The sequence below is a fragment of the Oryza sativa genome, chromosome 1, assembly GCF_034140825.1.
Source record: "Oryza sativa Japonica Group chromosome 1, ASM3414082v1".
Taxonomy (NCBI): Eukaryota; Viridiplantae; Streptophyta; class Magnoliopsida; order Poales; family Poaceae; genus Oryza; species Oryza sativa.
This window is the reverse complement of record NC_089035.1, coordinates 9415828-9433219: the sequence shown is the minus strand read 5'-3', so window position 1 is coordinate 9433219 and position 17392 is coordinate 9415828.

The following is a 17392-nucleotide window of genomic DNA, read 5'->3' as shown; positions in this document are numbered from 1 at the left end:
GGGCTAGCCCCCATCATCGCAGCCCATCGAGTCATCCAGTGATGGAGGAAGGGACGGAGGACTAGCCCCTGTCTTCACCCAACGCCGCCGCTGCTAACCACGTCCGGCATTCGCTGATCGGAGCGCCCGGCTGATCGGCAACCTCCTCCGCTATCACGGTGTCACCACCCTCGGCCAACCGGCACCATAACCACCGTTGCACCATCCTGCCTTGCCGCCGCTACCACCTTCAACATCACCACCGCTATGCTGCTTACCGGAGCCAGGCGAGACCCACCATGCCGCCCATCTCTAGGAAGGGGACTGAGGAGGAAGCCTCGTCGCCAACCCAGCGGACCTGCACCCTCCGGTGACCTACTCCGGCGGTGGCAAGGTTGAAAAGCGGTGACGATGGTGAGGATTTACCAGATTGGCAACAAGCCAACTGCTTGGGACTGGATCTGAGAAGAAAAGGTGGAAAAGGGAGAAGAGAGAAAGGGAAAAGGTGAAAGGGGGAGGAGGAAACAGGGAGGAGGTGGGTGGGGACAGCGCCAGCACCACCGCCGATGGTGCCGATGGTGGCGAGGGGAGAAGCGCCGGGGTCAGGTCATCCTCCTCCCGGGTGGCCCCAGAGAGTGACACGGGAGTCAAGGAGGCGTGTCAATTTTTAGAGTTTAATTTATCTTGTCATTTTTTTTGAAATTTTTGCATAATCATTTAGTTGACATGCAAAAATGGGTGGAGGTCCACCCAAGAAATTAGAATCCATCTTCTGGTGGCCGGGGTACGTGGAGGCGAGGCCATTGTGCCAGAGGGTCAGCGACATCTACTTGGCGCTCAATCCGGCGGCACACAAGGCGTGCATGCTACTAGAGCGCTACCGGAGGATACAAGCGCGGCGCAGGGCGGCAATGGAACGCTATCGGAGGATGCGAGTGCAACGCAGAGTTGATGTTGTGCAGTGGCGGCGGAAGAAGAGGTTGGTGAAGCGCGCACTCATCTTCGTCTTGCCGGCCTTGGAGACGGCCATGCTTGGGCTCACCCTCCTCAGGAACACGCTCGTGTTGGATTCGTACACCACATGATGGAACTTGTGCGCGTGCCTCTCGTATGTTGCATGGGTCTATTGCTTTCGCTTATTTGTGTGCATGACAAGTAAACTTTTTGTATTATTGATTGTTGATTGATTCTAGATACAGCATCATGCAGTAAGCATGGTCTTCTTCAGAGAAATATGGAATTACTACATTTCTTCGGTTTGAATTCAAGCTGAGATTATCAGTTCTCTTCTCCCAAATGGAATCGACCAATTGGCTGCACATTAAATATCAGAATATTGACATCTATCCTCATAATTATTTTTTAGGAAAGGGCAGGAGCTCTGCCAATTTCAATTAAGTAGGGGGAGAAAACACAATTTTTACAACATATAGCCTCAAGGCTTTGGGGGGTCCCCTGGAGAGACCAATTGAGGAGGGAGAGGGGAGGAGGCACATAAGTTAAGAAAATGCAAAGCAACTAATAACAAGATGCGCTGGAAACTCATCCAAGTTACTTGGCTGCATTGAACTCCTTGCACATGTCTATGATGGAATCAACAACCTAAGGCACAATATTGTATTTCCCATTAAAGATTATACCATTCCTTTGCATCCAGATGCCCCAAGCCGTGTAGATGAAAACGCCATCGAAGTTACGCCTTTGGTCTTTTATCATTTCTCTTCTGCATGTTTCCCACCAACCTAGCATATTTCCTGAGAAAAGGAAAGGGGAAGGGCGGAAGGCATGTGGAGGCCAAGTTTGCTCTATATGCTGCTCCAGACTTGTCTTGCAAGGGAACAATCCATGAGGAGTGGTGGGCAGTCTCAGGTTCTATACCACAGAGGGGGCAAATCTCACTCTTATCCCATCCCCGAATCTGGAGTTTGTCTGCAGTAAGGATTTTCCTGTGTATCAATGTATCATGAGCTAGCCGAAGAATTTGCAAAATCCTGTTATCCTCATATTTTCTAAAATGTAAAAAGATAATGATACTGTACACTACACAATTATGTCAGCTATGGTTCGATCTGCTATGGTTCTCTTATTAGTAGGGTTGAAAGTGATTCGGACCTTTTTTCGGATTCGGATAGTTTCGGTTGGACATATATGAAAATTTTCGAATTCAGAAATGAATTCGGATATTTTTTTCAGAAATAAAAACGAATATGATATAGGTGATATCCGTCGAAAATCGGATAACGATCGGATACTATCCGGTATTTTTCCATCGGATATCCGGAATTCTTATGCAAAAACATGTTTTACTTTTCTCTACTTAGGTGGAACAAAACAAACCATATGAATAAGATACAAGGAATAGCAATTAACATACAAACAAATGGAAAAATTCAATTCTGAAAAATAACCACTCAAATTTTCAAAAACTTTCAATTCAATTATGAAAATTTTAAAAACTTTTAATTCAAAAATTGAAAAGTTTCAGTTCGAATTCAAAACTCTCAACTCAGATTTAAAAAATTCAACTCAAATTCTAGAACGTTTAATTCAATTTTGAAATTCTCAACTCCAATTGAAATGTTCAACCCAAAATTTAAAATATTCAACCAATTTTCAAAAATTTCAATGTGCCTGTGAAAATTTCAGTGGTACACACTAATTTATTTGTTTCATGGTAACATAAATTTGTATGGAAAATAAACACAACATTTTCTATCTCCCCCTTGCCCTTACAAATAGAGATAAAATTTGAAAATATTAATGTGTTGTTTTTGAAAACTAATGGCTACATCTCTTCCTCGATTTAAGAAGCTTACTTTGAGGGGTCTTGATATTTCGATAATTATTCGTTACCGTATTTGTTTCGATTCGTATTTGCTCCGTAACTATATTCAATAATATTCGATTCCGTTTTCATATCCGGGTTTCCGATTCCGATTTCGATTCCAAGAAAAAAAATATGAAAATGAATATGATAGAGCTAGTTTCCGACCGTATTCGATCCGTTTTCATCCCTACTTATTAGTGGTGTGCATAGATTCTCCCCATGCATTGCCAAAAAGGCAAGAACACACAGGGTTAAAGCTGGAACTTTGACATGGCTGTATTTGGTCAAGATACAAGACAAAATTCCATAAATATTGCTGCAGTTGCTATGCTGCATCTTCATATTTCAGGAACAAGAAAAAGAGCACACATTGATAGATAGCGCTTTTGACACATTGCGCTTTACACATGCTTTGGTAATGGCTACAAAAAGAATCTTACAGAGCGCTTTCAAAAGACCGGCAGCCTAATCCACTTAAAAGGTGAATGGTAAAAACTAATGGAGATCACAAGTTAAATAGATTATTCTATTCAGCAAAAAATGTCCTAATAGGTGGAACCTTGAGCCTACTGTCTTTTATAACTTTACAGTATTTTGAATCTGATAATCAAAATAATTCCATATATTAACACAAACTGGGTTGTAGTTGGTCAAGTATTATACTAGCATCTGATCAATTAACAGAATTCCATGTGATCAATGGGGAAAATACAACACAGGTGGAAACTATTAGAATTCACGTTGTCAACAATCGAACAAGCACACACGAACACACGGACACGAAAGTGGAGGGCAATCAACTTTATTGATGTTTCTCTCTCTGTTACAAGTATTACTTTGCCCTCAACCTCACTATTGTATTTATACCCACAATAGGATGTCCTATATGGATACATACATATATATTTGATATAAGCCTACTTCATTAATAAGGAAACAGAAGAATAGAAGGAGGAGGTACCGTGATCCTCACGATCATAGTCCTACAAATCCGACTCCTTCGGGAGATCGGTTTCATAACACTCCCCCTTGGGCGAATACCGCGCTATACATATGCCTCATCGAAACTCCTTCCAAAAACCCAATGGGAGAAAAATGAATAGGAGAAAGAGTACATAGTACACGCTACTTATATTGCACTGTTGCCTCATTAAAAACCTAAATGTGAGAAACTTCAAAGAAAACTCACTAAAGGGAAAAAGAGTACAACCATAAGCTAATCTACTGGATAACTCTATCATTCTTCAAGAATGATGTACTAATCTGCATGATCAATATCAACGGAACACAGTCAGGGAAGTGCTCCCCCTGATTTGTTCATATCTCTCATCCTACTCATACCGATGCCATGCACAAGCTTCTCAAAAACACTAGTTGGCAAAGACTTAGTAAATAAATCTGCGAGATTTTCACTAGTCTTGGTGAGAGTCACCTTGATTTCTTCTTTCTTTTACAATTCATGCATATAGAAGAATTTAGGTGATATATGTTTTGTGAGACTCGTCTTCACATAACCCGTTTGTATTTGTGCAACACAAGCTGAATTATCTTCATAAATAATGGTTGGAGTTGGTGTGATATTCAGCCCACATGTATTCTGTACATGTTGTATCACCCTCCTCAACCACATGCATTCCTTGCTCGCTTCAAATAATTCTATAATCTCCGAGTGATTTGTTGATGTCGCGACCATCGTCTGCTTCGTTGACTTCCATGAGATGGCTGTACCACCACAGAGAAACACATACCCAATCTGTGACAATGCTTTATGAGGGTCTGACAAATATCCAGCATCAGCATATCCCGTCATGGTCAAATCTTGATAATTTTCTAAAGAATAAACCGAGATCTTGTGTGCCACGTAAATAACGGAAGATTTTCTTAACGCCATTCCAATGCCGTTTGGTAGGAGCCGAACTGAACCTTGCAAGTAGGTTAACAGCAAATGCAATATCGGGCCTGGTACCATTCGCGAGATACATTAAAGCTCCAATAGCGCTTAAATATGGACATTCAGGGCCCAATAATTCCTGGTTATTTTCCTGTGGTCTAAATGGGTCACTCTCTACTGCTAGAGATCTTACTACCATGGGGGTTCTCGTTGGATATGAATCCTTTATATTAAATTTCTCCAATATCTTCTGGATATATGCAGACTGGTGTAACAATACCCCTTCATGAGTGTGCTCAAGCTGCAGACCTAAGCAATATTTAGTCTTACCTAATTCTTTCATCTCGAACTCCGTCTTTAGGTAAGAACTAGCTTCCTTAATCACCTGTGTGGTCCCGATGATATTCAGATCATCCACATATACAGAAATAATACAAAATCCATGTTCTGATTTTTTTGATAAACACACAGGAATCATCATTCTTGATGAATCCTTTTCCTTCTAGGAATTCACTGAGCCGGTTGTACCACATCCTACTGGATTGTTTTAACCCATACAATGATCTTTGCAATTTAACACTGTATATGTTGCGTTTTGTTTCTTCAGGAACTTGAATCCCATCGGGAACTTTCATATAGATTTCAGAATCCAATGACCCATATAAATATGCGGTCACTACATCCATCAATTGCATTTCTAAGTTCAAATTGACTGCCATAGATATTAAGAACCGGAATGTAATTCCATCCATTACAGGTGAATAGGTTTCATCGAAATCGATGCCAGGTCTCTGCTTAAACCCTTGTGCTACTAATCTCGCTTTATACCGAACCACCTGGTTGTTCTCGTCCCGTTTTCGGACGAACACCCATTTATATCCTACAGGGGATATCCCTACGGGGGTACGATCAACAGGACCGAATACTTTTCTTTTATTGAGCGAGATTAACTCTGCCTTTATTGCTTCTTTCCATTTGACCCAGTCTGAACGCTTTTTGCATTCTGCCATGGACTTTGGTTCTGGATCCAGATCAATGATCTTAGCGATCTTTTCGGCAAAGTATATGTCGACAATAGTAGTCTCTCTATTGTATGTTTCACCTGTATCCACATAACTGGTGGATATTTCCTCTATTCTTTCACATTCCTGATCTTCATTGTTTCCCGCAATGTTTAAGTCAGGAATTTCCGGTCTCCCAGTGCTAGTAGTAATTGCGCGCGCATTCTCACTGGGTTCATTGCCATCCGGGCATATCACTGCAGGTGGCTCATCTACCTGGTGAGCTCCTTCACTATTCTCTGGTGCTGTGGTATTCTGTCCAATCTGTTGTTTCGTAGGACGTCTCCTAGAAACTTTAGTTTGGTTGTGTGCAACCGGTGGTCTCCCCCTCTTCCTAGAAGTTGGGGTAGATGTAGAAATTAATTTGAAAACCGGTTCCTTTGCGTCATGAGGTATTTCTACTCTTTCCGGTGCATTCACAGCAGGTATATGAGATTTCATGATCCCCTTTGGGTTAGTGAAGGCTTCTGGCAGATTATTTGCAATTCTTTGCAAATCAATTATGGTCTGAACTTCCTGGTCAGATTCCTTAGTACGTGGATCTAAATGTAGGAGATTTTTAGTTTCCCACTCAATTTCGCGGCATTCGACCTTCTGTAGGTACTTTCCTCCCCCTAATGCCGGGAAATGATCTTCATTAAATATACAATCAGCGTATTGACCCGTATGTAGGTCTCCTATCAATGGTTCTAAAAATTTAACGATAGACGGAGATTCAAATCCTACATAGATTCCCAATTTTCTATGAGGACCCATTGACGTACACTTAGGTGGCGGTATAGGGACGTATACAGCACATCCAAATTTGTGCAGATGGGAAATATTTGGTGCATATCCACGTGTAAGCTGCATAGGGGATACAACATTGTATGCAGTAGGTCTGATTTGAAGTAACGCCGCTGCATGCCAAACAGCGTGTCCCCAACATGTAGTTGGTAGGTTGCTATGCAGTAGCAATGGCCTAGCGATAAGCTTAATCCTCTTAATTAATGATTCGGCGAGACCATTCTGAGTGTGGACGTGTGGTACAGAATGTTCCACTTTAATTCCCAAAGCCATGCAATATTCATTAAATACCTTAGAGGTAAACTCCCCGGCATTGTCCATTGTAATGGATTGTATCCGGTTATCCGGGAAACTGGCTCTCAACCGGATTATTTGGGAAATACCGGAATGATCCAGACATGGGATTAATTGGTCCACATATGTTTCCCTGTATTCGTTGCAAGAATACTGGTGATTCTGCGTTCACCTTTAGATTAGAGGGTCTAACGATTAATTTCGCTGTTGCACAATCAGTGCAAACAAAATCTTCTTGGTTTGGGAAATCGTTAGTTCGTAAATTATGGCCATTTGAAGTTGAGATGATTCTTGTCATCATCCCTAGACCTGGATGTCCTAACCTATCATGCCATATTCTGTATGACTCAGGATTTTTAAATATTGTTTTCAGTGCAACATTTTCGGGTTTTATATGAGTGTAGTACAGGCCAGATTTCAAGGAAGGGAGTTTTTCAACAACAGTCTTACGATTTCCGTTTAATTTCGTTATGAGAAGAAATTTGAGTTTATTCTCATCTTTGGTTTCTACATGATAACCATTAGCACGGATATCTTTAAAGCTTAGTAGAGTACGACTGGACTCTGGATATAATAGAGCATCATTTATAATGATCTTGGTACCATGTGGGAGAACTACTGTTGCTCGTCCCACTCCGACGATGTGTGCATTGCTTCCGGCAATAGTAGCAATTTGACCAGTCTTTTTCTTTAAAGTCTGGAAATACGTGGTATCTCAAAAGATAGTATTGGTGGTACAACAGTCTACCAGACACATCTCCTCTTCCATTGCCATAGTACGTAACACTATTCTTATCATAAAGCATTTAAATATAATCAATTCATGACCATATAGCAAAAATTAACACTTTAAGATAGAAAAATAAAAATCTGGGAAATATATTAAACTAAAAGAGTTCACTCAATTATTAAGATAACCATTGCTCTGAAGGAGCTTACAGAAACTATAGTTCTGCTAGGAACACAAACTAAATGCACACTTGAAAAATCACCTAACTTTAGTCTATTACATAGTCTAAAATTTAAAGTAACTTATAATGTAGGAAGCTAAGATACAAATTGGAAGACTTAAATGTCCCCATATAACTGATCAGAGTCCATGAGATCATCTGAGAGCTTTAGCTCTGCGTCTGCTGCATTCTGTTCCATCTTATCATCGATGTGCATTGCAACCACTGCCTTCTCGTCGACCTGCTTGTCGATATTCATGGCAGCCATCTTCTCCTCTGAGTGCTGGATCTCAACAGTGAAGTGTGACTCATGCTCCGACTTCTTCTTCCCATGCTTCTCTTGATAAAGCTCAATGAGATGCTTAGGGGTGCGGCAAATGCGAGACCAGTGTCCCCTAGTGCCACACTTGAAGCATACCTGATCTTGTTTTCCATATTCACCACTAGTAGAGCCCTTCTTAGACTTACTGTTCTGATTTCCTTTCTTCTTGAAAGACATCTTGTTAACTTTGCCACCATTTTTCCAGAAATTCTTCCCTTTGTTCTGGTTATTCTGGTTATTCTGGTTTTTCCCCTTCTTAAAGGAGCTAGCATTTGCTTCGGGTGCTGCTGAACTTCCAGTGGGGCGAGACGTATGATTTTCAGCAAGTGTCTCATCTTCTCCTTGCGCTTCCATGAGCACGGAGACTAGTTTAGAATACTTCTCGTATTTATCCTGGCGGTATTGCCTCTGAATATTCACATGATTGGCATGGAAGGTGGACAAAGTTTTGTCTATCATGTCAGCATCAGTGATTTTCTCTCCACATAGCTTAAGACAAGTGACAATGCGGTGAAGAACTGAGTTATATTGCTCCACATATTTGTAATCCTGGAAACGTAAGTGAAGCCACTCACGTTTTGCTTTTGGGAGCAAAGCCTTTACTTGATGGCCATAGCGATCCTTCAATGAGTCCCAAAGGACATTCGGATCTTCCTCAGTCATATACTCATTCTTGAGAGTAGTATTCAAATGGTGCCTCAGGAAATGCAGTGCCTGATTTTTCTCGGCTGAAGTTGGTAAATTATTAACTCCTCCAGCTGATGTTGCAATAGTTGGGTCCTGAATGCAGTTCAGGAGTTTCTTAGCACCAAGCATGATTTTGGCATCTAGTGCCCATATCAGGTAATTCTAGCTGCTGACTGCTAGTTCAGCAAAATCTCTCTTAGCAATATCAGTCATTTTCCTACACTAGTCATGCAAAATTCAATAAGTACTGCAAGTAAGAGCATGACAAGTGTGCAAATAGTAAATTGTCTGGTTATCCAAATTTAGTACTGTGTCAATATATTCCCATAATTCTCCCAACATTTCTCAGAATTGTTGTACTATTTATTTAGGTACCAAAGTAATTACTGAATTACTAACCCATTAAATAGTATCCTGAAAAAAAAATAAAACAGCTAGGAAAATAAACCATAAATATGATGCTCTCTCGTGTGTACTAAATTTCAAATTATGAGAGCTCATTTCCTAAAAACCATGTCTCTAGGATTCTATGGTTGATTCAAAAATTAACTAATAAACAGTTAATATACAGAAAATTGAAAGTACGGAATAACAAAAAAAAAAGTGATATTCTCTGTAATTTCTATGATCCCGAGGGACTATTCCGCTAAAATTCCAAATCCGCGTGTATCCTGAAAATTCAAGGACATATTCAGAAGTTTGCCTTTTTCGGGCCAAATTTCGATTCGAGCCCGACTCCTTTTATAGGCCTAATTTATACTCGGCCCACCTCTATGTACCGGCTATTCAAAGGTTAACCGGCCCGTCGGGACCGTCGTCCTGCTAATGGCCTTGGCCCATATGCGGCCCAACAAGGGCGCCGCACCTTATCCAATCGGGTGGCTAGGGTTGAAACCCTAGCCCCTAATTCCACCGATTCGATGGCGGCGGCGGGTATCCCGGTGGCTCATGCGGGCGAGGCGGCGAGGTTGACGGGGCTCGTCATCACGGCGGGGTCGACGGAGCTCGTCGGCGCGGCGGGGTCGATGATAGAGGCGGAGCGGCGGTGAGGCTACAAGCAGCACCGACGCCGGCGTGGTTGGCTACGGGCCGTATCCGGCGTCCGGCAAACGCAGCTCCTTGCTGTGCGCCGGTGGAATTTGGCTCGGCATGCGGGTCGGCGAGGCGGACGGCTATCGGCGGCGGGAGGCCGCGGCGGCTTCGACCCCCATCCCAGTTGCGTGCGGTAGCGCGGGAGGCGTGCCGTGCGTGCCGGCGGGGGGGGGGGGATGCGGGCGCGGTCTCCTCAGCGTCTCTGCGGGCGGCGGCCGTTGACGGCGAGTGCGGGCGGTCGATTGAAGACCCGTCGACTGGCTTTTCAAGGGCGAACCGACGACGGAAAGCCGATGGCACGATTCTGCGGCCATCGGTGAAGCGGGTGGCCGGCGACGCGTGCTGGCGGCGGCGAGGGCACGACGGCGCATGCTGGCGTCATCGACTCGGTTTCGTCGTCGTCAACTTCAGGAGGACGGCGGCGCTGGCATGAGGATTTGGGCCGATTCGTTCGGAATCGGCAATCACGTTAGCCAGGTACGCGATTCTTCTTATGTGCATCGCGATTACACCCTGAACATAGCGTCGCCCTTCGAGGCATCACTAGTTCTAAACCGTCGTTCTTGCAGCGGCTTGTCTGATCCGTTCGTGCGTCTAGGGCATACGGTATCCGTGTATTTGTTTGCAAGAAAAGAAACCCAGCGCAAAGGCTGGGAACAGATCTAATCGGACTATAGCGATAACCGCTTCTCGTTCGATAGATCGGTTGTACAAGGGATAACCCCATACGCCTGTCGCGCATGGGGTGGAGAGCCGCAAACTCTCCTGCTACGTGCGCCATAAGGGACAAATCCACATAGTACAACCCATCGATCAAACGATTAGCGGAGAAATAAAAATAACAGAAAACGATCTAGCAAGTTTATCGTTATCCCTATAGAACGAGATTAGGACAGATCGATGTTGACAATATACCTTGGCTGAAGAGCACCTCGTGCTGATAACGTATTAGGATTCACGTTGTCAACAATCGAACAAGCACACACGAACACACGGACACGAAAGTGGAGGGCAATCAACTTTATTGATGTTTCTCTCTCTGTTACAAGTATTACTTTGCCCTCAACCTCACTATTGTATTTATACCCACAATAGGATGTCCTATATGGATACATACATATATATTTGGTATAAGCCCACTTTATTAATAAGAAAACAGAAGAATAGAAGGAGGAGGTACCGTGATCCTCACGATCACAGTCCTACAAATCCGACTCCTTCGGGAGATCGGTTTCATAACAGAAACCATGTGATCAATGGGGAAAATACAACACAGGTGGAAACAACCTCTTGCACAGTGCACACTTTTACAATAATATCCCACCCTGATCTATCTTTTTTAAAGCTAGCTCATCTCGAGTAATTTTATTGGGCCACATGGCAGTGTTAAATTTTGAGATAAATCTAAGAAAATTAAGCATAAGAAGAAATAGCCAAAAGAAAAAGAAAATACACAAATCCAATTTCTAGAGGCTTCCCAGTGATCCATCCTTTTGAGATAAATCTAGAGAATATCCATAAGAAAAGAAATACCGAGAAGCAAACAAAAGGCACAACATCTAGATTCTAGAGGCTTCCCAAAATATATTTCCCCTTTGTAATCTATCTCGTGCTGGTTGGTTTCGTGCCAGTTGATTGGCTGCCCTCACCAAGAGCGACACGTGGCGAGATACAAGCGGTGGAAAGAGTGTCGGGTAAGAAACGCTCTCTATAAAACTGGCAAGCGCTCAAGTTATGACGTTGAATTGAAAAAAAGAGAGAAGAAGAGCCACTCCATACGCGTAGCTTAGGCCACACAGCACCACAACCCAATAGTATGTGATTGGACCAGTGCAAACACGTAAAAGAGAGGGAAAAAGAAAAAGGAAAAAAAGGAAAAAAATACTTTGTAAAATTCTTTGCACATTATTCGGGGCATGTATCGTGATCATATATACTATGTTTCGAGAAACTAAAAACAATAAATAGAAAAACTAAATGACATAAACAATTTGCTCTTTTCTAGGATTGAATCAAACTTTGTAATCCTGATAACCATTTTCTAAATATATGTATAATCTGCTTATACTACAAAAGAAATAATATGTAAATCTTTCAATTTTTAAAAACACTATAATTCGGATAAAACAAACACTTATGTCGGTGTTGTAGTCTTATTTCATATCTAAACATCATGATGCTCAAAATCGTACAAGAAAAATTAAATATTTTGTATGTTAATAATGTGGTTTTTAAAGACCAAATACATAGGCTAATCAGCTGGCGCGCTAACCAACGCGTTGATTTTTCTACTTAAAAACAAAACATGGACCACTAGAATTTTTATAAAGATATGGAGGAGAAATAAAAAAACAGGGACATTGAGTATATGGAGGAGAACCATAGAGAATTTTATGTGGGTATGGAGGAGAACTAAAAACAAAGGGCAACTGAATTTTAGGATGATATAAAAGACAATCATGTAGAAAACACAAGTAATGAACATTAAAGAATGAGTACAAACAGTACATTTAAGTCTTGGGGTAGATATGTACAAGTTATCAATCTTACAAATATATCAAACGGTTGTTGGCAACCGCGTATCTATCCATGCATGCAAGTGTGTTACAAGAAGGAGACCAAACGATTAAACAGAAGTAATAATCTTTCGTAAAACACTCGAACTGAACTAACGAATCTCAACAAAATCTCACAAAATTACCACACAAACAGAAGAAGAAACGAGATAAGCACTAGACCGATTGTCCCATTAATCATCAATCAGTTAACGAGAATGATAAAATGTCTATAATTAAGATCCAAAAGAACTGACACAGCCGATTGAAACATATACAATTCACAGTCTACATTCTGCAACGCAAAATTAAATTAAGACATACATGCAAATTCATGATGCCTCCTAGACCTACGATAATTACTTGTGAACTCATGACGAAGAACTCCTTCATGGCCTTTTGCCAGGAGCATTCGTTAGCATGATCATTTTAGAAGCCATGGCTGGAAGAAATACCTCTCGTAATGTCTCACGTTGGATCTATCCAATAACATGTTCTCTAACATATGCACATTATCGATTTGGTATCTTCATACCATGATCCATAATACATGATCATCTATCAATATATGTGCTGATCATCTAATCACATTTGTTTCATATGTGATATTTGATTAGGGAATCTTTGAATAAATAGTAACATACAACATAAAGAGTTTCATGAATGAATCACATATTTATTAATCAATAATAATAAAAAATACCTGCAGTCTGAGCTGACATTGATGCGGCTAGCATGCCTATGGCTACCACCACGCCGAAGACCACAACGGCAACGGCGATGAGCACAAGAAAAGGATGCTTCGCTTCTGGCGTGCAGAGCGTGCACAACAGCAGGGCGACATGTCTATCTCATGTTTTGCAAAACGTAAAAACCAGTGGTATTGTACACTTTATAGTCATTTGTATCCACAAACGAAGTATACGCAAGTGCACTACAATGTAACTAGAGATGAAAACGGAGCGGATACGGACGGATAATGCATATACCATATTCATTTTCATATTTTTTTCCAAATACGAAAACGAATACGTATAGCTCGAATACGAAAACAAATACGGATTATCTCGAATATAAATAAGAATCGAATTGATCGGACTCGAATACGAAAACATTTTTTTCTCGGAACACGAAAACCAAACTCAACTTCTAATATAAACAAATATCAACATATATAATTAGATCCTTTTATATAAAATGTAGTATACTTTATAATTTTTTAAAAAAACTTAAATAATATTAATAGTGTAGACTAGTGTTAAGAAATAAACTACTATTAAAATCTAAAAAGGTATATTGAAGGTCATAGAGTTATAAAGAAATGGAGTATGTCTCATGGCTTCTGCAGATATCCTAATAGCACTGTTCACCGGATATCCGAATTGTTATCCGTATTCGACGGAAACCCCGATACCATATTGTCAGGGTTACGAATAACGCCTACCCTCCATCCTTGGATATACGATGTATACTGATATGGTATACCCGCGCATATACGGGTGTTTCCTGTATACGTTAAGGAAATCTATCACGTAACATAAACAAAGTCCACAATTGGAAGGAGTCCTACTCGGACGGAACTGGGTCGTTACCATATCGTGTGGGGTCCGATATCTCCGAGTTCTACTTGGAGATCGACTAACCCGCGATATAAAAGGAACCCCCCGGGAGGACCTAAGGCATCGAATCTTACCGCCAACACATCCACCACAGCCTACGAAGCCAGAGCCTACATGAGCCAAGTCGCTGGGTGATCTAGTCGAGCCAACTCGACTACGATCTCGTCGGTATCGCCGAATTTCATTATTCCCTTTGTAATATGTGGTTTCCACTATATAATCCCATATCAACTGGACTAGGGCTATTACCTACCAAGGAGCCTGAACCAGTATAATCCTCGTCTTCTGTTTGCTTGATGTTGTATTACGTAATCCTCGTACCAGCGTACCCCAATACCCTCTATATCCGGTCTGCGGGTATCCCCCGTCGACACATATTTGTATTCGTATCTGGGAAAAAATATCCGTATTCGTATCCGTATCTGAACTATCCAATCCGAAAGGTATCCGTTTTTTGTTTTTCTCCGGAGCGGACGGAAACTATCCGCTCCGTTTTCATCCCTAAATGTAACTGCAACTGAATGTATAACACATTCGATTTGCTATAGTAGTGCAGCAGTGGGAGAGTAGATTATTTTAAACACTCTCGAGAGAATTCTTCTCATTATTTGCATGTCGCTTAAATAGTTAAAATATTAAAAAAATTGAGAAAATATATTAGTATGTGATATATATATATATATATATATATATATATATATATATATATATATATATATATATATATATATATATATATATATATATATCATTCTATAAACATTAAGTTAAAATTCAAATTTTACAAGTAAAAATAATAAATTACATTACAACTAATTAACTTACATTTATAGTCAAATTTATTTTTTTCTTTCAACATGTAGAAGTTAAATTTTGCCTTGCATATTTGTGTAGTAATTTATCACATATTAGTCTACCTTGTTGGTATTTTTTAAAAAAAAACATAATTATTTGAGAGTGACATGCAACAACGAGAGTACATACCCTCGGGAGTTTATAGAATAGTGGTGTGCAAAAGATTGTCCACGATAGAAATTGCACTGTAGTTTATATTAACTGAATGAAAATAAATTTTCTGCTTTGTCATTATCATCAACGATGGAAGTGCATGCACGGTTACCTTTAGCATTAGCGGCCCATAATAATGCAACTTCTCTCTTTTAAGTTTTTATTTTTCAAGAGGACATCCTCTTATTTATTGCACGCAACCTAAATAGTATAGTTATTAAAAATTTAGAAAAAAAAAGTTTTGATGAAGCAAATTAGTATGAAACATATCACTCCACAAATATAAAAGTCCAAATTCAACTTTCACAAGTTGTAATAAAAACAACAAATATAATTGTGAATTCACGTTAACTAATTTCAACTTAATTTGTACTTTTTTCTTATAACTTATAAAAGTCGAATTGATCTTGCATGTTTGTGTCGTGATATATTTTATATTAATATATCTTAATTATCATTTTTTTTATTTTTTAATAATTATTTACGTGATATGTAAGAAAGGCAAGAATGTTCCATCAAAGATGAAAATCCATCTCCCTAGCTTTGACATACCTATATATGGTCATGATACAAAGACACAAGCTGCACCTTCATATTTCAGGGGGAAAAAAAAGCGCAAATCGCATTTTTGTACGAGAAACAAGAGCATATGAATTGGTATAACAACTCGTGTCAATGTTCAAAAAAAAAAAACTCGTGTCGACGTGTCGTGTGGTTGGGCCCGACTACGACTCAAAAGACCCATGCCTGAGCCATGGCGGCCGTGTAACAGATTATAATAGCAAATAGCTCGAGTTATTTTCGTGGTTTTCTCCTGCCGAGCGGTACTGCTCCCGGTAAAACGAAACGAAGATGCATGGCGATCCCGTCTACACCGAATTGAAGTCTCCAAGCCAGTAGGAAGAGAGAAGATGAATCAACAGTCACAGCAGATGCCGGGGAGATGCATCATATCGCCCTCTAGCGAGTAGCGAGACGCCCAGGCGGCTCGAGTTCCGCAAGCATCCGCAAACGCGGCCTCCGCAACAACACTGGCGGGGTGAGCCGCCTCATGATACGCAGCTGCTTCGGCGTGTGGTCGGTCGTCCACGGCCGCTACATCCGGCGGACACACTATCTCCGCTACATCTGGAGTTGAGGACGGCTTGAGCATGGAGTGCATTGTGGGCGTCGACATCCAGAGCAGGGAGTGGCGGCGCGGGTAGTTGGAGAAGAAGCCGGGACGAGGCCGACAGATAGTCGGGAGAGAAGCGCCCGCAATCTCCGGGAGCATTGGCGGTGAAGTCGGGGCCGCAGCCAAAGTGGTTTCTGCGCCGCGGGAGTGTCAGACGCAGCCGTCGCTGGCAGATGTTTGGAGAGAGCATCACGCACGGCGGTCGATCGTGAGGCCGGGAGGGGGTTGGTACGAAGCGCGAACACCATCGCCCACCGCCGTGGCGACTGCGTTGACCGGCGCGTCGTCGTGGGATGGGGGAGGAGCCGGCGGTTGACATGGTCAGGGTTCTAGGAGCGGAAGCGGTGGATCGAGGAGTCTGATACCTTGTGAGACGATAGGACTCAACGCGATAATCGAATTGATACTGATGAACCTTCCTGAATTAAGTCAGCCGATTTATAGAAATATAACCGGAGAGATGATTTAGAGAAACGGGAGATCAGGTGTGGCTAAAAGGAAACACGATATACATGCCAAATATACATGATCGATACGCTAACATCTATATATACGTATTCGTCGGTGTTGGTGGTGGAGGCTAGGTTTTGCTTGCACCTTCTCTTCCTCTCTACGCCGGCGCCTACATCCACCCACCACGAATGGCAACCAAGGGAGGACGCGGCGGCAGGGGAGGCCAGCCGGGCGAGCTCGGCCAACCGGGCGAGCCCGGGCAACCGGGCCGGGGCGGCGGCAGGGCAGGACGAGGCGGCAGGGGAGGACGCGGCGGCGGCGGCGGCAGGAGAGGACGCGGCGGGAGGGGAGGAGGACAGCCGGGCGAGCCCGGCCAACCGGGCCAGTTCGGCGGCCCCGGCGGCCGCGGCGGACCCGCGCTCGGCCCTCACGGCGACGACGGCGGCACCGGCGGCACCGGCGGCTTTCTCGGCGTCGGAGGCGACGGAGGCCGCGGCGGCGACGGCGGCCCAGGAGGCAGCGGAGGCCGCGGCGGCGACGGAGGTCAAGGCGGACCTGGCCAACGGGGCGGGGACGGCGGGCCCGGCGGGGCAGGCGGGCCCGGCGGGCACGGCGGCGACGGTGGGGACGGCGGGCCGAGTGGTTCCCCGTTGCGTAAACGGCGGCGTGGTGGGCGGAGCAGAGGCTATCTGCT